Here is a 23835-nt window from a genome sequence, read left to right on the forward strand (position 1 = left end):
TGTCAAGGACATGAACAAACAAAATGTGATATATGCATGTGACAGTATTATTCAGACTTAAAAAAAAGGAAATCCTGTCACATGCTACAATATGGATGAAACTTGAGGACACTGTGCTAAATGGGAAAAAAAAGCCAGGCACAAAAGAAAAATAGTGTATAATTCCACTTACATGCAGCATCTAAAGTAGTAAAATTCACAGGGACAGCAGGTATAATAGGTGGTTGTCAGGGCCTGGTAGGGGAGGTTGGGGGGTGGAGAGGGAGGTGGGAAGGAAGGGAGTTGTTTAGTGGATATAGAGTTTGAGATTTGATTGATAAAGAAGTTCTAGAAAGTTTTTCACAACCATGTGAATATACTTAACTCTTGAACAGCACACTTAAAAATAGTTAAGATGGTGCTAGAGACTGAATGTGTCCCCTGAAAATTCATGAGTTGAACTCATAACCCCCACTGTGATAGTATGAGGAGGTGGGCCTTCAGAAAGTGAACAGGTCATGAGAGTGGAGACCCCAAGAATGGGATTAGTGTCTCTATAAAAGGACCTCTTCTTTTTTAGGGGCCAGGCGAACACACAGTGAGAAGTAGGCAGGCTCTTTGCATCTCGGTCCCTCACCAGGAAACTCCCAAAACTGTGAGAAATAAATTTCTGTTGTTTATAAACCACTCAGTCTATGTATTTTTTGTTGTAGCAGCTTGAAAGAACTAAGACAAATGGTAACTTTTATTATGTATTTTTTACATTAAAAAATAAAGAAAAGATATTTCTGGTCCTTGGCATAGATGTGCTGGCTTCTATGTCACTTCCCGTTTGAGCCTGATAACTGGGCAGTTTTGTTATGATAGGTGACAAATTGCCATGTAATTAACAGGTAGCCTTTGCTTTAAATAGATTTTCCACCTCTGTCTCCCACTAGTGCCTTTGTCACGTCTCCATTAGAGCACGTAGCTGTTGTATTTGTAACTGTCAACCCTGTTGGTGGCCTCCTGGAAGCCTGGGACTGTGCTTTATTCAATTTTGTATCCCAGAATACTGAGCACATAGCAGGTACTCAATAAATATTTGAATGACTTTGAGTAATTGTGCGAGCACTGGCCTCAGCATCAGGGGACCTGGGTTCTTGTCCCATTTCTATCACCCTCTGCCCTCTTGGACATTGGTGTATTGATCTGTAAAGAGGAAAGTTTGTACTATGTTCTCTAAACTCTACTCTAGCTTTCGATTTCTATTCTTGAATATCAGTGGTTCTAAAAGAACCTTATGAAAGGCCAAATGATAACCCAGCCACAAATTTGCATACTTCCCTTTGGAATCTAAGCCTAGAAGACCTGGAATACTTCTGGGGCAGTAATAAAATTCTTAGATGGGCAATAAAACAAAATGGAAGGGAGGACTAATACACATTTTCTAATTACTGCACTGTGTGAATTATTTGGGGGGGAGTAATTATCTCCTCCAGGTACCTAAGAAAAACAATTACATTAATTCTACAAAACTCTTAGGACTTTCTTGAGGAAAATAATTTCCTCATTTCTTAATTTTTCAGCAGCAGATGACTTTTGAGATAAGCTGAAAAGGAAAGACAATGCTGCTAGGAAAACCTCATTTTCTTACTTTGTTTCTTCCGAAGAAAGGACTGCTGGATGTAACGTGATGTTAAGTTTGCAAGTCAGGAGGCCTCATGACATGAAACGATTATATTAATTACTTTTCCTAAAAGTATATCTAGGACTTTGTACCACATTCTAGAAATGCAGTTAAATACTTTCTCCTTCTCTAAAAACCAAGTTGAATGCCTAGATGTTTGCTGAGATTGCCAGTCCCTTGAATCTCCAGGGTGTTTGAAAACGTCTGAAATCTCTTTAAAGAGCATATTAACATGTATCCAAAAAGTTAGACTGTAATACTATTTAACTGCTCGATTTTTCCATTATGGGTCTGTCAGCAGGAATATGTTGCCCTATAGTACATGACAAGTGAAAATGCTGGTAACATTGTTTTTCATAGAAAGAAAAAATACCAAAGAAGCAATTTCTTAGCTAAAATGTCACCTGTTAGATGTATAGGGCTCACTGTATTTTGTTGCCCTGGTAACGGATGGTGTAAAATGACTCCTTTGCACTGCTCCATCAGAGTGATTGCATCCTGTTTTTTCTATCATTTTACAAGAGGCTGTTTTCATTCTCCCTTCCCGACCATATTAAGTGTAAAGAGATTGAATTACTGTGCTGTACCCTCTCCATCCGATGTGGATTTAAGAGTTGATATTGATGTACTAAGAACTGTGTGCTTCTTCAAGAAAAAAAAAGCTACAAATTATAATGAATTTGACTTTTATGTATCGACCATTCAAGAATTGAAGTAGGGTTTCTATACCCAAGGGATAGACATGGCCTGATCAGCATTTTTCACTTGAACGAATCCAATTGATAAAGCAATATACTCAGTGTCACTTTGCTTGATCTCCAGGTTTAACAGTAGTCATGTTCAAAGTAGATACATTACTCTATAAATTTTACCGATAAAAAAAATCGTGCTAGCCATAGCTTTCTATGGCTGCACTCAATCCAACTTTTAACTGAGCAGGACAAAAAGGAGACCCACTCCAAAACTGTGCTGAGGCCGCATGGGCATGGGCTGTGTGTGCCACCAGGAGTGTGTTCACGACCTTCGGGAACCAGACACTATTTTACTGCCGTGCCTGAAACCCCCACGTCAGAAAGTACTTCCTGAGAAAACCAGCTCCTTGCTCTCTCTTAAATGGAAAATTATCCTCCAAAGTAACACACTGCTTTATAATTATCCAACCATTTCACTCTGTCACTACAAACAGCTGAATGCCTCAAAAACCATTTGGCTGAAAATTTCATTTGTCCCAGATTGGAAATGAGAGAGTGATTTCCTTAAAGCAAGGGTTTTTGTTAATGTACTTTGGGTAATTTAATTTTTGACCATTGCTACATAATACTTGTCATTGTGCTACATGTTTTTCCCCCTTTTAGAACTTAGAAGTAGATAGAAAAATGACAGTGTGAGAAAAAATGAAGAAGGACATTTCAAAAGAATGGAAAGCTCTGTCCTCTGCCCTCCTCTGGGGGCAGGGTCAGGAGCAATGCAGTTATCTACTTTATTTACTTAAAACTATGTCATAGGAAAAAGACCTCTAGTTAATTGCATTTCTTCAATGGTAATTCCCTTTCAGAATTTTATATCAAAGACTGTTTTGAAGTCCTACTGCTTGATCACAATTTGGAGAAGCAAGAGATTCTGCCGGCACTGCCAATTTAGATAACCGTGTTTAGACTTCTTAAGTAACTTCAACCATGATGATAAATGATCATTTCCTTTCTTAGGGAAAACATTGCAAACATTTAAATAGCTTACTAATGACCTTTTTATTGTTTGATTATTCTTAATATGTGTATAACAGGAAACTGTGGTATTGATTTGCTCTTCTATTCTTTTCTGGTAAGAAGTTCATCAATCAGTTTCTGTGTATCTTCCATGTCTCTGTCTCTCTGGTCCTCTCCTCTCCTCCTCTTCCCTTCTCCTCCTCCCTACCCTCCCCTTCCTCTGCTTTCCTCTCCCTCTCTGTCTCTCCCTTTCTCTCTCTCTCTTTCTCTCTGTCCTCTACTATCTTCTACCTCCTGCTGACTTTCTTGACCCAGTTTTCTAAATTGTTTGCATTTCAGAAATTCACTAATGTGAGGGGTCCCAGTCCCCCAAAAGGTTCTCAAGAGAAAAAATAATCCAGCTCAGCTTCTACACATATTCATTGACTAGGTCCTTGTCACTGCAATTATATGTCCTCTGTCCTTGTAAATTTTTCCCATGGAGTTAACACCCTAAAAGCAGCGTTTTTCTCAGTGTGGTCCCTGGGCCAGTAGCATCAGCATTGCCTGTGAACTAGTTATAGAAATGCAAATTATCAGGCCCACCCCAGATCTGTAGAACCAGAACCTCAAAAACGGGGGGTGCCTAGCAACTGTGCTTTCCCAGGTCCTCCAGGTGAGTCTGATGACTGCTATTTGAGGACAACTGGTTCTGAACTTCAATTTGTTCCATTCTGGGGATCAAATATCACAGCCACAATCTTGAGGGAAAGCAACTGATTTCAAATGATAGAACAATATGACAAGCCCCAACCCAAGACTTTATTCAGTTTTATTGTATGACTCTTACAAAGTTTGGAGAGAACACCTTAAAGTGCCAGAGGTATGAAACTCATTTTCACTGGGGGCCACATCAGCCTCATGGTTGCCTTCAAAGAGCCGAAATAATTTTAGGACTGTATAAACATAACTACTTCTTAACTGTTAAGACATTGAAATTACATTCGGCCCTTTGAAGGCAATCGCAAGGCTAATGTGGCCCCCGGTGACAATGAATTTGACACCCCTGCCCTAAGTCATGGGAGTCATCATAGGAGACCAGATGACAGCTGAGGATATGCTTTTTAATTTATAAAGATCTACACAAATACAAGAAGATATAATTAATATTGTAATCACTTTTTATCTTTAATGACAGCTTTAGAGTAATTACAAAGGACTTAGATAATGAACTACTGCTGACACTAAATGTCTTTTCCTTCTCTGTGTGCTCCTGGAGAAATCAGGGATTTTTTTGGTAAAGAATTTTTCCCTCGTTCTCTCTCTCTTTTTTTTTTTCTTTCTCAGTTTGAGCTCTGGACTCCCTGTTTATATAACCTGGTACAAAATGCCACCTGCTTGGAAGGTGGCATGAGAGAGCAGCTCTCATTTTGTGCTCAATCACAGAACCAGCCCCTCACCTATATTTTAAGAAAGATAAGAGAGCTGCCAGGCATAAGTGACTTATAAATGTATTTCCTTGGCAGGATTCCAAGACATGGAGAAACTGACAACCATCAATAGTCCTTTCTGGAATGTATTATATCTTCCTGGACTGGGGTAATCAAGGGAGAAATTTCAGGGTAATTAGGACACTGAGATAAAAAAAATTATGCATATACACATCAGAGGCTGAAATAATTAGAGGAACCCTGTCCACTAGAAAAGAATGCAAGCCACATGTTTCATGTGAGTTTTTGTCTCAGAGCCACATTAAAGTTTTTTAAAACAGGAAAAATTAATTTTAAGAATATATTTTATTTAACCCAACACATCCGAACTATTACATTTTTACATGAATCAAAGTAAACACTGATGAAATAGCATACATTCCCTTTATCATGTCAAATCTTTGAATGCAGTGTGTATTTGATACTGCTGAGCACATCTCCATGCTAACTAGACACATTTCAAGTGCTCAGAAGCCACCTGTGGTGAGTGTGGCTATGGTACTGGACAGCAGAGGTTTAGAGAATCTTAGTTTTAAAATGCACATTGGGAAACCATCGATGGTCTCATGGCAAACTTCAGGCTCCTTCAGAGTGTGCTGGGCCGCCACTTCTGTGAATGTGCCCTTCTCTTCTCTCCCACATTGTTCTCCTGTTGTTCTCACCCTGTTCCTCTGTACGTGTACACACACACACACAGACACACACACACACACAGAGTACCCATAAGGCCGGGCCCAATCATCTGGTCGCATTTCTCTGTCTCCCACTGAGATGCTGTTGCTTTTGCCAGCAGGCCTTTCTCCTTCTCAACAGGAAGCGGAAGGCGGAAGGCCGTGGTGCAGGCTCGCACCACCCAGCAGCAGCGTTCTGCATGCCCACCAGCGCTGTTGCTGTTCTCCTCAAGGTCTGAACGTCGCCTTTTGACAGGCGTGAAGTTGTTTCTGTTCACCGTTTCCTGATTTGTTAAGGCGAAAGAGGAAGACAGAGAAGAAAAATGAGAAAAAGAGGTTTTAAGGAATAATTAGACTGTCTTCCTACATCATCACTGACCTTTGGAGGAGTGGAAAACTCTGCTAAGAGGAGCAATCTTACTTGTTCAGCTTCCTAAACACAAATTGTGTTTTGAAAAAAATAAAATTTTCTAGGGAAACATGGTAAAATTAGAAGATGATTAAAACCAAGTCATCTTAGAACCACTCAAAACGTTGTAAACCTTTAAAAATTAATATGTGTTAATATTTCTAGAGAATATGTAAAAATATCCATGCTGCCTACATGATTTTGTTTTCAGAATAGCTGGCTTTTGATTAGTGGAGTCTCTTTGGGCACAGATAATAACATTCTTGGGTAAACTCTGCGTCACCATTACATCCTAATGCCTCTCCACCCCAACCCCACGTCCAGTGAACATCTTCCTGAACCCCTGACAGGCTGCCCTGCTGGTTGCATGTCCTGCCAGCCTCGTCTGCAGGTGCACGTGTGGAGCTCCGCATGGGGACAGTGCTGGCTCAATTATCCCTGTTGATTTGATACAACTGGATGTAATTTTATGGTGCGCTGTGATTGTAAATATGCCTCCTCTCACAGCCTGGGAAAGCTGGAGGGCCATTACATCTTAATTGGGTAATTTCTTTTCAGATCTCCAAAGGCAGGGTTCCTGCATCGAAGGCACCTCAGAACAGGACTTCTAGTGCCAGCTGATATTAAAATGTTGGCAATGCCAAGAGGACCTAGAATCTTATTCATGGGCTGAAGCTTTTAGGGTTTCAAAATAATTTTACTTGTTTTAAAACAGAGATTTGAGTCTCTCATGCCAACCTGTTTGAAAAGGAAAACACTTGGTTTAAAAGATCTTTTTTGCTTCCATTTTTCTCTTAGTTTTCCCCCCAATTTCATGCACACTGTACTTTTGGAGGTTTCAGTAAATTTCAAAACCATGTGTGTATATACCACAGGAATTTGCTCTAGTTCATTTGCAATTTGCAAAATATGTTTGGATACGGATGTAAGGGTAGACCCACACACACAACCTAAAGCTCAAACAGAAGGGGTTACTTCTTTCAGTCCATAAATTGCACCAGTTAATTGTGCAACATTGCTGCCACTTTGCAGAGGACTGATGCAACAATACAAAGCAAGGTAGGTTTCATTTGGAATAAAAGCTGTAATGTAAAAATGTAAAAAGAGTAATCTTTGCCAAAGCATTATGAACCACACCAAAACAGAAGGGAATACAGGGACAGTTGCAGGAAGGAGAAGAAGGTAGATACAGGTAAAAAATAGCAGTGTCCCGTTCTTACCACTACGGAATATGTGTGGCAGGTCGCTGAGCTCTGAGAAGTATCAATCAGCACTGATTGAAATATCCCCGAATGCAGTTTTAATGACATTCCTCTTCTCCCTCTTGGGTCTGGCACGATAGACCATCATCAGAAATGTGCACCATCAGGCACATTACACTTTCTAAAGATAGGAAGACCCCTGCATGTGATCCCAAGACCAAAAAGTTTCCGTGTGCAAGGCATGTACCTGGTGTCACTCAGGGTCCAGTGTTCAGCTCAATTAAATGTTCATGCTCAATTAAATGTTCAGATGTCATCATCCTGGTATTAAAAGTCTTAATACTTTTTAACAAAGGGCTATGCATTTTTATTTTACACTGGGCCCTGCAGATTATGTAGCCAGGCGTAGATGGACAAAATATAGCTATCTAGTTAGACAGTGTCCAAATGATACAGCTTCCCTGACCAGGTAGTCAGCTGGGAAAATGAAAACGGCAAATAGAACACAGACACATTAGATGAGAATAATCCTGCTCCTCTCCTAGCTGGTTTCCCAAAGAACTGGGGGAATGTCAAAAGGCAGTCAGCAGCCCTGCTTTGTATCTAAGACTCTTCAGGGCTGTTCTTGATTCCTCAATTGATTGGCTTGAGTTACAGAGCGCCCCATGTCACGTCACATCAAACATGACTTGATGTGACAAGACATAACATGAGCTGATGAAAACCAGAAGGAGAATTGGAAGAAAGCGTGTTTTTGTTTAAAATGCCAAGGAAGATGTGAGATAAACCTAGGAGAGTAGAGGTGACCATAATAAAATAATGCTGCTAAATTATAAATGATAGTCTGTGGCCCTTTTCGTCCGTGGCTGTCAAGGCTCCACAGACTCGGTTAAGCCTTGTTATGATTTCTTTGTGATTCTTACTGCGACATGGTTTGGTGTGAGAAGGTCATGGGCATGTCTCCCTCTTTCAAAGTGAGATGGGTCTAACCGTGGAAGATAGCCATTTAAAAGAAATAGTGCACAGAAGCTTCAAAAAGAACGTTAAGGAGATTGTTGCCCAAGGCTAACATAGGCAGAAAACCATCAGATGGTCCTCTTATGATAAGTGAAGGGAAAAATTAAGTTCTTTTTTGAAAACGGTTGCTACTAGTGACTTGGAGTGAGGAGCAGAGCAGATGACTCCAGAAGGGGAAGATGATGTGCTGGGACCATGCTACCTCGTGACCCTGCCACTCGGAGTTCGGCTGTTCTTGCATGAATGTGTTGAGGGAAAAATGGCATGGAGGGTGCCCCTTTTCCCAAGAACTTCTCAGTGCTCCTCAGAAGTCCATTGCCAGCATCTGCAAGCTCAGGCTTCAGTTTCCTCTCAGTCAAACTTAAGTCAGTCAGTGATTGCTTAGTCCCATTAAAAACTCTCCAAAGGGGAAGATCTGGGTGAATGATGATGCATCTGGGGATGTCCCGTTATCCTTGATTCTGAGTAGGATTAGATTGGCTCTGCCCAGTAGAGCAGGCAAATGATCCCATGGGAAGAGGCTGATGCCATTTTCACAGGGCTCAGGACCTGGAGCTGAGGATTCAGGATGTACTGAGTTCAGGTACCTTCCTGCCTCACCAGGAGGAAGATGAGTCAGCTCAGCACCTGTGCTTGGTGAGGCTGAGGCCTCTCGGATAACCCGGACTCATACTCTGGCTCCACGGACACTTGCAGCATGGCAGAGAGTTACAGAGGGAGGTTTTAGAACCAGATTACCTGGAATCAACCCCCAGCTTGATGTTTCTTCAGCTAGCGTAACTGGACGAGTGAGTTAACTCTGTTATGATTGTGTTTCATTATACAGAACATAGGGGTGATGGTACAAACATTCATAGTGTTGTTGTCAATATTCGATAGAAACTAAGGTGTGCCAGGCACTGAGAATACCTGGCACACACTAGACGATTAATAAAAGTATTTGCTAACTCTTAGTTATTCTTTTCTTGAACCACAGTGTTGGATCTTAAATACCGATGTTTCCAATCACAAAATCAAACAAGCAACCTCATGGTCAGCAGTCTTATTTTTATAAGACAACATTGAGACAACATTCCTTCCGATATTTCCTTGTCAGATATGTTACTGTTTAGGTTCCCTGACTGCACTCGAAGCTGGGTGCACTATCCAGGCTTGGAGATCAGCAATCTAGTTTTTATAGGTGAATCAAGGTGGCAAATGCGAGTGGTCCAATGACAGGAGATTAATGAATAAATCTTAAGTAGATGCCTGGGTTAGTAATCTGTTTTTGCCATGTTCAGGTTTATTACGTCTTTTGTCAGAATGCAGATGACCTTTTTTTCCAAGTTCACATAGATCATAGTAATGTTTGCAGTGTTTTTCTTGTCTTTTGGTTTTACCAAAAAAAAAAATTTCCAGATCCATGAAGTCAAAGAAACTGAAAAACTCACCTAGTTTTTTTCACAGTAAAAAAAAAATTGTGAAAGAGAAGGAAATGACGTCTTAAAATCATATAAACCTTTGGAAGGTTGCCTTTTTATATTACCAACAACTCCCCTGTCTAGAGCTTATGAGGAGGTGAAAGGAAAGTAAATACCTTTGACAATGGAGCTGAGAGAATATTAAATGTTTTACTCTTAGCCTGTTATGATTGCAGGAAAAAAAAACCCACCTTAATCTACTGAAAGGTGGCCTTAGATTCTAGTATGTCTCTCACGTTTTAAAATTTATTGTCTCTATGTCTTTCCAATGAAATTTTAAGAGAAGTGAGACCACTTCAACATTTTTAAATGAATTTGAAAATTAAACTCGTCTGACTTCCCCTGTCACATGAAGTTAAATGTAGGGGTAGCGTGCAAAGAGCAGAAATGCCGTTCGACATTAGAGTCAGACAGAGTGCTCTACCTGCCCACCATGGCCTGTGGCTAAGTCATTTCACTGCCCCAAGCCTCTCTTTAGCTAAAGTTCAGAGAAAAAACTCTGGGGTCATTGTGACGATTAGAAACAGCTCGTCCAGTGTGTGATACCAAGTGCTCTGTCCTGATGCCCGACCGACAGTCCCCGGAACTCAATAAGCACTAAGTTGTTATTATTACTCCCACTACCACTGTGATTATTTTATCATCATTACCTTCATTGTTGCCATCATTATACGCCTGTACTGGTCACTCTGTAGCAGCTTAGCTAATTGAGTTACTATTTTCAAGGGCTAATCATCTAAAATAGGATCAATACAATAAGTGTATGCCATATATTAGTGGTGTTGCTCTTTATCTGAAGTGTTTCCATTAGGAAAGAGGGGAGGAGGAAGCCGTGAGCCTGCCTGGCATATGTGTTCACTTAAGCTAAGTGCTAATGCACTGACATTGGCAGCAGGAGGTGGACCTGCCAACCTTGTGGGCTTTCTAAAAGGGAGAGTTGGCATAAGGGGAATTCAGACAGACACGGTGATGCAAATAACCTTACAGCGAGCATTGTGGCTACTCCTGGGCTGTTGCTTTATTTATAGTTCGAAGCAGATCTGAAAGGCAATAAGAAAATGACTTAATGGCACTTCCTCACCCTGAAGCAGGGCTTGCTTTTCACCTGGAGAGAGCTTTGGACAAAATCCCAGTCGGCCTAATAGCTAAGCCATGCCAAGGGAGAGTCACAAGGGACCGAGGGCTCCCCAGGAAGCTGTTGCCTTGAATGGCAGCCTGTATGTCTTTGTTTGCTTTTTTCTGTTTTTCTTTTTTTCTTCCTCTCACTGAGATGTCAGAGTGCCCATGACCCCTGGGGGAAGTCCTTGTTTTGTGAGCCATCTTGTTCTGAGCTATTTGGAAAGGATTCAGTGACTGAAGGGTTGGACTAGGACCCAGGAGGGAAGTTTAAGAGAGGGGTAATTAGGCAGTCAGGAAGAGCTGAGGGTAGTTGAACAAAGGTCTTCAGTACACCCAGTGGGATCACACAGAGAACAAAAAGTAGTTGTGTGCTGTTTCTAGGGAGAACGGAACAAAGGAATGAGACTCCAGGAGAAGACACCCAAAGCCATTCCTTTGGCTTCACAGCCCCACTGTGGGTTCCCCTCCCAACCTGCTTGCTGCTAAGTTGTCTGGTTGCACCCAAGTGGAAAAGAGAAGCTATGGATCTTTCCTCACTGGGTATCTGAAAAATAGCGGAAGATGAGGTTCAGTGGAACCTTGATTCCAGAAGATGAGCTGGCCTGGCTCTAGGCCCATGGCAGTCTCCAAAGCACTCTTCTTCCAGCCCTCAAAGTGATTCCATTTTTGTCACCTTCACAGAAACTTTATCACGTTCCAAATAGAACCATGTTAAAACATGCAAGAATTAATGAGGTACTATAAAATAGAGGCACACACTGATTAAGTAATGGGGCTATGCTGCTTTAATACCAATGTTGACATGCACCTGCTTTACTAGTTTCCACCGCTGTTGTAGAAGCCAGAGGTGTCCAGGGGTTAGTACCCTCAGAGTCAACTCGTGTCATGGTATCTCTGTATCCTGAACTGCCCAGCACAGCCTACCGAGGAGTATCACCTGCAGAAAGAGAAAGTTTATCTTGATGGTGAGAAAACTGGATTAGTTCTGGCCAATGTAGCTATATTACATCTCAGTTTGGCCTCCCAAAAATTTGTGGACAGAAAGAATGAGGCCATCTTCAACCTTTATTCTAACTCACCTAGATTTTTTTTTCATTAAATGTCACTTTCTGCAAATCAAATGTTGACTCCTCAGTCCTCGGATGAAATTATGAAGCCAGTGAAATTTACTTTATACCTCCCTATTCTTCCCAGGCAACCATCTCTTTCCTCCTCCTCTGCCATTTCCAAGGTCCTGCCAAATTAAATGAATCCAGTAATGGCAAAGTTATGGGAGATAGAAAGCCAGTCTGTAACAGAGGCTACTCTACTTGAGCATTCCTTAAACAGTTGAATTAATGTATTCATCAAGTTGAGCCTGGTACATAAGTCATCAAATTTGAGTTTTTATTCATCCTCTGGTCAGTTGTCATGGGGTGCACTCTTTCCCAGTTATGAGAAATAGTCCACCCAGTTATGAGACTATTTTTCATAACTGGGAAAGAGTCCACCCCATTATAATGGAAGTCATGGGGGAAACAGGTAAATTAGCACAGCACCTCCCTTTTTAGAAACTTACAGAATATCCAATATTATCATATCTTTGTGAACAGAAAGAAAATGGGTCTGATTCAAGGTGTGGTGGTAGGGAGGGGTGGCAGAAGATGAGGCTAAAGTTTAGATATTGAAGAGTGTCATGTGCCATGTTAGGGAGCTTGCACTTTGCACAGCGGCCACTGAGGAAATGATGAAAACCTTTCAATATGGTGATGATGTGACTAGATTTGGTTCCTTGTTCTTACTGGTTTTTGATTTTAGCTTTTTGGTTTAGGAATTTTAACTTTTGTTGTTTTTTGTTTTGTTTTGTTTTTGTCTGAAGTATGGAGGATGGATTGAATTGAAAATTTTATGAGAAAGATCAATTACCAGGCAATAAACATAAGGTGAGAGAGATGGCAGAAGCCTAAACTAAAGCATTAACATTTTAAAGACAAGGCCCTGACCATCACCTCATACACTGAAAGGTTGTGAGTTCTATCCCCAGTTGGGCACACACCTAGGTTTTGGGTTTCGTTCCTAGTCAGAGCACATACAGGAGGCAATTGATGGATGTTTCTCTTTCACATCAATGCCTCTCTCTCTCTCTCTCTCTCTCTCTCTCTCTGTCTCTCTCTCTGTCTGTCTCTCTCCCCCTACCCTTCCTCTCTCTCTCTCTCTAAAATCAATAAACATATCTTCAAGTGACAATTTAAAAATTTTTGAAAGACAAGAAGGAGAATGCTTTGAAAGACATTTAAAAGGTAGAACTCATGTAACATTACTCTTTGATATTTGTGCACTTGAGAGAGGGAAAGCTGTGGATAACTGAGTTTTCCACTTTGTTATAAAAATTTGTAGAGTACCAAGTAAAAACTCTAAAGGCTGGCAAATACAAATGTGATGCCAAATTTTAATAAAGAGAAAAAGAATTATCCTTGGTGACTCCAAGCTTGTATCTTACTTTAAGGCCTGGAAAGGCACTCGAAGAAATAATCAAACTATCAATTTTCAACCTCCTACGAGAAAACAAGATCCTGAGTTGCAACCATGATAGCTTTGTGAAGATCAATCAGATTGTCCAGACCAATCTCATTTCCTTCTGTGCAGGAGCGACATGTCAGGGTGATAAGGGGGAAAGCAATAGTTGTAATCCACCTGGAATTCAGCTCCAGTTTTGATGCTGATTTCATTTTACATGACATTCTTATTAACAAGTCAAGGAGATATAGGCTAGCTCCAAGATAGGACTCAAAGGGGACCAAACTGAAAGGAAAAAATAAGAGCGACTCCACTGTGGTCCATTCAGTTAATCTTTTTTCCTCGTGGCCAGTGAGGAGAGCATTAACCTTTGCTCTTCATTTGGAAGGAGTCACTAATATGATTTCAAGTTAATGATAATGAGTGAGGATAATGTCCTTCTTTCTTAAACATATTTGATATAGCAAAGGGCAGAGGTCTACAGTGAGGGATAAAGATGCAAGACAGAGAGAGACAGATGAGGCCATGGGGGTGAGCAAAGAGCAGAGGTCATTACTCATACAAGTGTGGAAGTTGGCCAAATTCCCACACTAAAGTCATAGCCCTATCCTCCCACCATCTTCACCAGGTTTCATATCAATGTTTAAATTACAGTTTGATATTTGAGATAACTCAGCTTGTGTTACCTGATAGTACTTGAGAATGAAAGAAAGAAATGTGTTGTTTAAGGAACAAACTTTGTTTGTTTTCCATGTATCCAAGAAGAATATGGATAGGATCCTGCACACAGAATGAGTTGAACACTAGATGTAGGACTAGTTCAGTGAGCACATATATTAAATAACTTGCCTAGAATAATTCTAAGGGGGCTAACAAAATCTACCATGCCAGAAAGTGCCAGCCTTAACCCTGAATGACATCTGAATTCCTGCCGCTACAGAAGGGAACTAAAAATGATTGAGTTACTTCTACGAGCCAAACGCTGTGCATGGTCTATCACATATAGCTTTTTAAAGGACCCTGCGTGGAGGTACTATCATCTTCATCCCACAACAAAGGAGCTGGGGCTCAGAGAAGTCAAATGCTTACCCAGAGTCACACAATTAACCAATAGTGGAGCCAGCATTTGAAGCTGGGTTTGTTAGCTTCAGAACAGAGATTCTCTCTGTTAAATGACATTAAAAGACTAGTATTTTCAGTTACCACTTTCTTATGCCCTTGGGAAAGTTGGCATTTCTAGTGGTAGGTAATTCTTTATACTTCAGTGTGAATAAGTTTTAAAATCATCTCAGAATCTAGAGAGGGAATAGGGTATTATAAAGGTGAGAGTTAAACAATTGAGAGGAATGGGAAAGTGTTTCTCCAAATGTAAGATAAGATGCAATATGGTAAACTGAGAGCAGCAAAGGCAAACATCTCAAACATGTGTCTTGGCTAAGCATTGATAGCTCATCATACACGATAGGATAATAGATTTGGCATAAATTCCAGTAATAAGGAAAAACTCAAGAGGCCTTCTTCTCCAACACAGACATTCACACACACACCAAACCACAGACACACACTCACAAAAGAATAGATTAAATTAATAGCAGCCTTACCATAAGCTAAAACCTTAGACATCCTCCATTGTTACTTGTTCACTTCAAAAATAAAGAGACTCTGGTCCAGAGTGATGGATTTCTATATGCAGAGTTCCTTGGCTACCTATGGCTAAAACTACACTCAATCCTAAGTCTTCTCACTTCAGTGGGCATGTCTCCATGACTGGGACTATAGTGTTTTTGTTTGTTTGTTTCTGTTTTATTTTTTAATATAGTTTAGTTTCATACCTGCCTGATGCAATGAGTTTGGTCAAAGTAATCTCCTTTGGAATCTTCTAGCTATTTAGTCCATAAGTTGTTTGCTAGCTTAAAATATAAGATAAAACTAGAAACCAGAAAGCTATTATAGAGGATATTTGCTATTTTTTATTTTGCAAAATCCATGAACTTCCCCCTTCTCCTTGGTAACATCAGGCTGATTTCTTCTGGTCATTGTCTCCTTCCCACTCGTGGAACAGAGGAGTTTACCTACAAAGAGTTTCCTTTGATCCTAGCTGATATTTTTCCTTGTGAGGATGTGACCCAATTTAGACAAATGAGATAGGAAGAGGTATTTTCTAGGGGGTTATGGGAGGAAAGTATCCACATATTTTATTTTATTTTATTTTTCCTTTTTTTATTGTTGTTCAAGTACAGTTGTCTCCATTTTCCCCCACCTCCAACCCTTGATTCTACCCCCCTTTGGCTTTGTCCATGTGTCCTTTATACAAGTTCCTTGGTAACCCCTCCCACATATTAGAGAGAGCTACATGAGAAGGCTGCCATTTTTTCCTCTGGATGGCCTGGAGTTGAGGTGTGAGTTCTAGAACTAGCATGTCTGTTTCTCATACTAGAGAGGGCTTCCAGCCTAAGGACAAGTTAAATGCACAAAAAACAGCAAAATACATGAAAGTGAAGCCTAGGGAAACAGAGGCCTGATGGCATCAGGAATCTCAGCATCAAATTGCACCAGAAGGCATATATACATATGGTCTGTCCAGAAGGTATCCAGCCAAGTAATATGAAAAATGGAGACATTTACTGAAGAAGAAACAAGATACAAGAAACATGCAACATTGTACATAGGACAATGACACCTCTGTCCCCTTCAAAGTGGGTACCTTGGGACCTCACACAGTTCTCCTAATTGCCATCAGCTGCTCCATCATATTTTCCTGAATCTCATCAAAGACCTGAAATCTCTTTCCTTTCAAACATTACTTTAGTTTTGAGAAAAGCCAGAAGTCACAGAGCACCAAATATGTGCTGTAGAGGGGCTGAGTCACCTGGGTGATTGGATGTTTCTTGAAAAAATTCTGCATGAGACATGATGCATGAGTGGGCATGTTGTCCTGATGAAGCTACCAGTCACCATTTGCCCATTGCTGCAGCCTTCTGAATCATCCAAACAGACTCTGGGGAGGAGTGTTCAAGCTTAACACAACATTTGATGCAGATTCATTGCTCTACTCAGTCATTTTGAGTGTGAAGATCACATAGTGCACATGCTCACTCAATGGCATCTACCACTCCCACTGACTGGTACAGTGAAGTTATCATTGTTCATGCATGTACATTCCAGTCCATTCTCCTTAGCTGCCTGGTTACATCAATGTCACACAAACTGTTCTCATTATATTAACAATGTTAATATAATGAACTTTCATAATGAACAATGTTGAACTTTCTCCGGACAGACCTCATACTTAAACCATTGAGTCCCATTTTAATTTAAGTCAGTTTTGAATTCATTTTCTATTACCTGTAACATCTTAACAAGACCTAGCTATACTTTTTTCTTGTATGAGCAAAAATTAACTCTCAGTAAGGTTGACTCATTGAACCTGTCTGCAGGATCATAAGATGATGTAATCTAAAAATATATCCCAAAGTTGTCCACTCACAAGCCAATATGGACAGTGTTCACATTAATACAGGAACTATTTCTCCATAAAGCATAAAATACAATTAGAGGAAAGGGGAATAAACTACAGGAATAAACTAAAAGAAAGTGGGCCAGGCAACACCACATACTTCTAAGGGGTGAGGCTTGAGCTGGCTCTTGAAATAGGGTGTGTGAGACACAGTGGTACTGATATTCACCTGGATCTGTCAACTGTGCCTGAAAACCAGGTAGAGGCCCTTGAGATGCAAGAATTTGACAGTTTCAGAAGAGAATGCTTTTCCCACTCCATGTGTTTCTAGGTGTTTCTATGTGGAGGGCTTGCATCTAGAACAATGTTGATGAAATCTGTTCTAGATGAAACCCCAGGTTCTCACAGCGGGGTCTGTGGACCAGCAGCATCACCATCATCTGGGACTTATAAGAAATGCAAATGTTCAGGCCCCAACCCAGCTCTCCTGACTCTGAAACTCTGGGGCTGAGGCCTAACAATCTGTGTTTTAACAAGCTCTCCCAGTAATTCTGATGCATGGTCAAGTGTGAGAAGCACTGATCTCAAGGGGTTCTTAAAGTGTCCTTAACTGGGTATTCATGAACTTGGATGAGAAGAAAGAAAAAAATTTCCACCTTTATTTGCAATAACCTCTAACCAAAGCTTAGCATTTAGTATTATGAGCAAAAAAATTAGAGTGGTATTTAGCATTATATGTCACCAATAGAAATCAGAGATGTTTTCATATCTCATTCCAGTGGTTGCAGATAGCTCAACATATCACTAACACTCACTGCAGCTTTGAAATTATGGTAATTATTAGCCTTGCTATTAGCTCTTAATGTGTTAATGAAGAAACACACACATTACTGTATCTCAAATTTTAAAAAATATTTTAATAACTGTTTTAGTATAATTAATTTTCTTTGCAAGTCCATGCACTTTATTTCATGTATTTAAAGATGAAGCCTGCTTTGGCTGGTGTGGCTCAGCGGATTGAGCACTGGCCTGTGAACCAAAGGGTTGCTAGTTCAATTCCCAGTCAGGGCACATACCTGGGTTGTGGACCAGGTCCCCAGTGGAGGAGCATTCGAGAGGCAATCACACATTGGTGTTTCTCTCCCTCTCTTTCTCCTTTCCTTCCCTTCTCTCTAAAAATAAATAAATAAAATCACTAAAAAAATAAAAGATTAATCCTAGGAAGAGAAACAGAGGCCCTTCACTGGACCACTGGAGATAAGCATGTCAAGAAAAGTGTAAACCCCTGACTGAGGTGTAAGGCCAGTGTCTCTTCCTCTGACCTTCACTCAGCACTCCCAGCAGGAGGAGGGTGCCCATCTGAGGGGTGACAGGTATAGGAGCTGCGGGGAAAGGTTTACTCCATCCATTCCCTCTTGCTGTGTCTACCTGAGTACAGAGCTCACACGCCTCCATCTGTTCTACACCATGTAGTCTAAGGTCCACGGAGGTCCGGGTTTGCCCCTGGCTGGTGAGTATGTTTGTCCTATTCAGAGCTGAAGTATCAGCAAGTTCCCATAGACACAGAGCTAATGCCAAGTACTCTAATCCAGCTTTCACCATTTGCAAAACTAATATTTTGATCTTCAATGATCTGTCTGCTATCATTTCTTAATTAGTTCCAAATTCCAAACTCAGGCAGAGAAGAAAAGCATCATTTATTGGTCCTCTAACACTTCACCTGTCTGTATGTCTGTCTCCTCTTCTTTTTCTTCTGGGAATATACTAGCGTGAAGCAGCCAGTACAGGAATACGGAGGCCCCATCTCCGCCAAGGAGATTTCTTCATTGTTTCTTCAGTAGCATTGGTACCAGATGTCAGAGAGAAGCTGAAGTGATGTTCTTTCTTCTTGGTGTCCCAGAATCAGGTCTATAAATTAGTTGGGTCATTGCCCTTTAAAAGAGGAGGAAAATGTGCGGTAATAATAGTCAAGTCCATCGTTGTGCATCCAATGAATTCTGTAAACCAGCTGTAAAGATTCTTCCTTGGCCACCCAGCATAAGGCCGAACACAGCTCTACAGATGCTAGATCTTCAGATCAGACATTTTTCCTAAGCAGCTCTCTTCTCTTTGTTACTATTAACTTGCTAAACAAAATTATAGTAACACTTATTGTGAAATCAAATAGAGAATTATAATTACAACAGTTAGCTATGCAACAAAGACATAAAGCCAACAAACACATTAACTGTGGAATGTGAAAAGATCCCCTTACCAGCCTCGTTCCATACTAACATCTACTACTTGTAGAAATACTAACTATGAATGAGGTCCCATGGCGATGACTTTCCTTGTGTTGTTCACAGAAACGCTAAGAGTTGGAATTAACATTATCTATCTTTTACAGACAAGGGCACTGAGGTTAAAGAAATTAAGGAAATTTTCCCAAAGTCAACGAAAGTGGTGGGGCTGGGATTTAAATCTAGGCCTTAACTTCAGAAACTCTAGGCTCTTAGTACTGTCAGAAATATCAGTGTCTTCTCTTTGTACCTCTATTTTACCATCGCTGTCTCATAGTCTTATGTCTTCAGTTCAAAATCTACAAATACTTAGGGTGTCTGATTGTGTTTTTCAGAAAGTGTAATAGTCCCTAGTTAATCACAGGAGGTTCTGTGCCAAGCCCCCCAGTGCCTGAAACCATGTATAGTACCAAACCTTATATATGAAGTCTGTCCAGCCATTCTTAATATAACAAGAACTGTTTGCATGACATCGATGTAACCTGGCAGCCAAGGAGAGTGGACTGGAATGTGCATGTGTGAACAATGATGACTTTACTGGTCAGTGGGGGTGGTAGTTGCCTTTGAGTGAGCATGTGTACTGTGTGGCCATTGCATTCAAACTGACTGAGCGAGTACAGCAATGAATCTGCATCAAATTTTATGTTGAGCTTGAACATTCCTCTGCAGAAATTATTTGGATGATTCAGAAGGCTACAGCTATGGGAAACTGGTGATTGGAAGCTTCATCAGGACAATGCACCCACTCATGCACCAGGTCTCATGCAGAGATTTTTTGTGAAATGTGGAATCACCCAGGTGACTCAGTCTCCCTAAAGCCCACATTTGGCTCCCTGTGACTTCTGGCTTTCCCCAAACCTAAAATCATCTTTGATAGGGAAGAGATTTCAGACCATTGATGAGATTCAGGAAAATAGGATGAGGCGGCTGATGGTGACTGGGAGAACTGTGTGAGGTCCCAAGTGCCTACCTTGAAGGGGACTGAGGCATCATTGTCCTGTGTACAATGTTTCTTGTATCCTGTTTCTTCTTTAGTAATGGTCTCTATTTTTCACATTACATGGCTGGATATCTTCTGGACAGACCTCATATACTGTTCCAATACATACATACTCTTTGTAGCTTCTCTTTGGCATATTTGAATTTCCAAGATCATTGCTCTTGCACTTTGGGGTCATTATTAAGTAAATTAATGAACACAAGCACTGCTCTGCCATGACAGTCAATCTGATAACCACGAGAACGACTGGGTGACTAACTGGTGCGTGGCGTCTACAGCGTGGGTATGCTGCACAAGGGCCTGAGTCACGTCCTGAACGGGACTGGGGATGGCAGCCTGAGGTTATGTCATGCTACTCAGAATGGTGCACCACCTGAAACTTATGAGTTTTTTATTTCTGGAATTTTCCATTTAAGATTGTTTGATCACGGTTGACCACAAGGAACTGAAGCTGTGAAAAGTGAAACTGCAGGGGAGAGGGACAACGGTATGTCTCTGATTCCTGTTTCAGACTGCTGCTTAGGAAGGTAATATCACTTCTGTACATGGTATACAGCCATTTGGAATTTCGAATGGGAAAACATAGTTGCCAAATGTCCCATTCTGATGAAAAGCAAAAGCAAGGAAGACAGACTCTGAACAGAGCCACTTTGACGTTCATCCGCTCATTAGCAGGAGTCTTCCAGACGCAGCTCTGGCTCTCCGTGGCCAGTCACATGCAGTGAAGTAACTTTGTTTTCTCATTAAAAAATAATTGCAGAGAGAGTTGAATTAGAAGGCCAAAATTGGGCTTGCCAGGAATAAAATAGACTATGCTTAGTTTGGTTATTTAAAGAATAAAAAGTGCTAGTTTGTGCAACAGTTGTTTGTGGCCATCATTCCCGTGGAAGTATTTGACACAATTGTGCTAAGTAGTGTGGAAAGGAAACCTACTTCCAGGCTAATATGATAATGCATATTATCTGGGAGACTAGAGGAAAGGCAGTTAGATGTGTTTTTTTTCTGCTTTTTTATTGTCATTCAGCTAAAAATAAAAGTCTAATTAAAGTGAGTTTTAAATGAATTCTATTTCTCCATTTCTCTCACAATTAATTTTTGTTCAGCCCAATCACAATCTGCAATTCTGATGCTTTTACCCACGGCAGGACAGCATGAATTGCTTGCGGAACGGCAGAGGGCAGTGCTGAGCTAAAGCTGGAGCTGGAACCTTGCTTCTGGCTGTTAAATTGTGCTTGTTATTAAATGAAATCTTAAGGCTAACTTAGCCACAGAGGAAATTAAACTGCTAATTATGTGTGTATAAACCACTAAAAATGGGTTCAGTTGTTGCTGAAGATTTCAGAAACACCCACCTCTTCTTCTTGGTTTTAAAATATGTAATTATGCCTGGAAATAGTACTTATTGATGATTTTATACAGCTTTTAAAAAAAACTTAGAGTTATCTGTTTGCAAAACTTGTCCCTTTCCAAGTAAATAAAAGATTTGTGATTTTAGTTTTTTCATTTGCTTTTCAAGTAATCCATGTCTTTAAAAACCTGAATTGTCCACATTCAGACCATGAAGAGCAGAGTTTTCATGGATTGAGAAGATGGCATTATTTTTATAGCATTTTCTTAAAAAAACAGAATTTCTGTGGAGGCTAAAACTTCAAAGATTTGGATACTTGGAGAGAAGCTTATTCTGATTTGGGAGGGAAAAGAAGCTATGATTTCATAAATGTGCATAAGCATTTAGAAAGGTGATGTCATTGTGGACTTACCCGCATGACAAGGAAATAAAAAACAGATATCTCAAAGTAAGTGAGGCATCAGTGACCAGCCAAGATTACTTTAGGCTCTTGGCACTGTGCCGTATAGGCTGGTAGCTATCCATAGATGATCAGATAAGTGAAAAGGAAAGAAATTTGATACCAGGTTTAACAAAAATATAAATACAAACTGACAGGGAATGTCTCTTTTACAATGAATAATTTTAGTAATTTGCATGGCTCAGGCCCTTCAATTTGCAAATAGTTTTTCATTGCATTTTGATCTCTTTTAGCTCCTTACTACTCATAGCGTGCTCCCTAGATCAACAGCATCTCTTGGGAGCTTGTTAGAAATGCAGAGTCTCCACCTGCTAAATCAGAGTCTGCATTTGAACAAGCCCACAGAAGATTGGATTGCAAGCGCAAGCTTGAGAAGCCCTAAGATCTCACAGCAATAATTTGCTTCCTCTGGAAAGGGCATCTTCCTGCTTTTCTATAGAGACAGTTCATAAAAACTAAAATAGCAAATCTCATTTTGAATTATAATTAAAAGAAGTTTTTTATGGTTGTAGTTGTTTTCTCCTTTACAACAAATAAGCCTTTTTGAAATCTTTAATGGATACTTTTTCCCGGCTGGTTTTAACTGGGCTTAAAACATCGGCCTGTCCTAACCCCGAGTCCTGGAAGAATTAGTGCACACTGAGGGCACAGCACTTGCATATTTTGTTTTAGCAGTTCTGGTCCTGCCAAAGATGGTGAAATGTTGTAAGTTCACCACCTCTTCCACTGACTGGGCTCTCCAGTTTCTACGCTTTTTATGGGTTTCATGAAAAGATGATAATGACCTATTTTACTTATCCATCAAGAGCTATCAACCAGAAGCATTTTCCCCCTTCCTCGAGAAAGAAGAGCAGCATGGCTAGGTCAGCCAGTCAGAGTAATGAGGCTCTCCTGCTTGGCAAAGTGAGATTAATCTAAACCAAATACTTTCCACCTTGGCAATTTTAACTAATTCCCTCAGGAAAGCACAAGAAATACGTGAAGCCCCCACCGTTGCGCAAGTCTCCTGGTATAGGGAGGCAGGTAATACCCTCTAAGCTTGTTAATATCTCATCCTGCTGGGTTCTACAAGGGACTCAAAGAATAGCTCCAACTACCCAAGCCAGCATTACAAAGAAATGCAGCTTTCAGGGAGGAAGACGGAAAGTCCTGGGCTATAGGCAGACGGCTTTATTCTGTGGTGATGACTCCAACTGCCTTGATTAAATTGCTTCCCATATTGTCTTTCTGCCAGTGTCCCAGCAATCATCAGAGGTTCTAAACAGTCAGGATCCGAAGGCTGTGCTGTGAGATCTTCAGGCTGCATATTAGAGAGGCTTCCCTCCTTCCTTCTGTCCTTCCTCCTGCCAGGTGCATGTGCTTTCAGGGTGGCTCTGCAGAGGGCAGCTCAGGTGTGCTGTGACTCCTCGGAGCCTGGGAAGCCCTGCTCCTCTGCAGCTATAACCTTCTCAGCACCTGAGGCCCACTCTACAGGAAGGGCTCCCTGGGTAATCACAGCGGGGCTTCTCAGATGACCTCTCTGTCCACCTCCAGTGAAAGGAAAGGTCTTACTTAACGCAGGCCCAGCTTTCTTGGTTTTTCAAACAAACTACAGTGAAAACAGGCCAGGTTGTATTTGACCGTGGGCACTGACCTGGGACATTTGAAATTCTCCCCATACTTCTTAGTGGGAATAAATTGTCACAGTGATAAAGAGAACAGTAGCTCTGTACCCTGTACCAGGTGTTTCTCCATGAGCCTTTCAAGATTTTTTTATTGTTTTTTAAATTTACATCAGATTCATTGAGGTATAATTCGGAAAGACTAAGATCAATTTTTTTAGAGTACACTTCTATGAGTTTTGATGAATAAAACCACAATCAAGAGATAGAGCATTTTCATTACCCCCTAAACCTCCTCTAATCCTTTATAGTCAACCTGCATGTCACTCCTGGCGGGCGCTGCTCTGTGTTCTGCTCCTATAGCATCACCTTCAGACCTGAAAGATTTATTTACATTTTTTAAAACTATAACCCTCTTTTCTCACAAGAACTAACAAATTTGCCCAAATAGCACAATTAAGACATAGTTGGAGAAGCAGTTCTAGAGCCAAAT

At 40.7% G+C, this 23835-nt stretch overlaps 1 pseudogene; it reads right to left on the reverse strand.

The window, feature by feature from the left end:
* LOC123819917 overlaps positions 1 to 10250 on the reverse strand; it is a 193832-nt pseudogene extending 183582 nt beyond the window's left edge.
* Positions 10251 to 23835: the final 13585 nt, after the last annotated feature.

This window comes from Phyllostomus hastatus, unplaced genomic scaffold, assembly GCF_019186645.2.
Source record: "Phyllostomus hastatus isolate PE091 unplaced genomic scaffold, TTU_PhHast_1.1 phas_contig_34, whole genome shotgun sequence".
Lineage (NCBI taxonomy): Eukaryota > Metazoa > Chordata > Mammalia > Chiroptera > Phyllostomidae > Phyllostomus > Phyllostomus hastatus.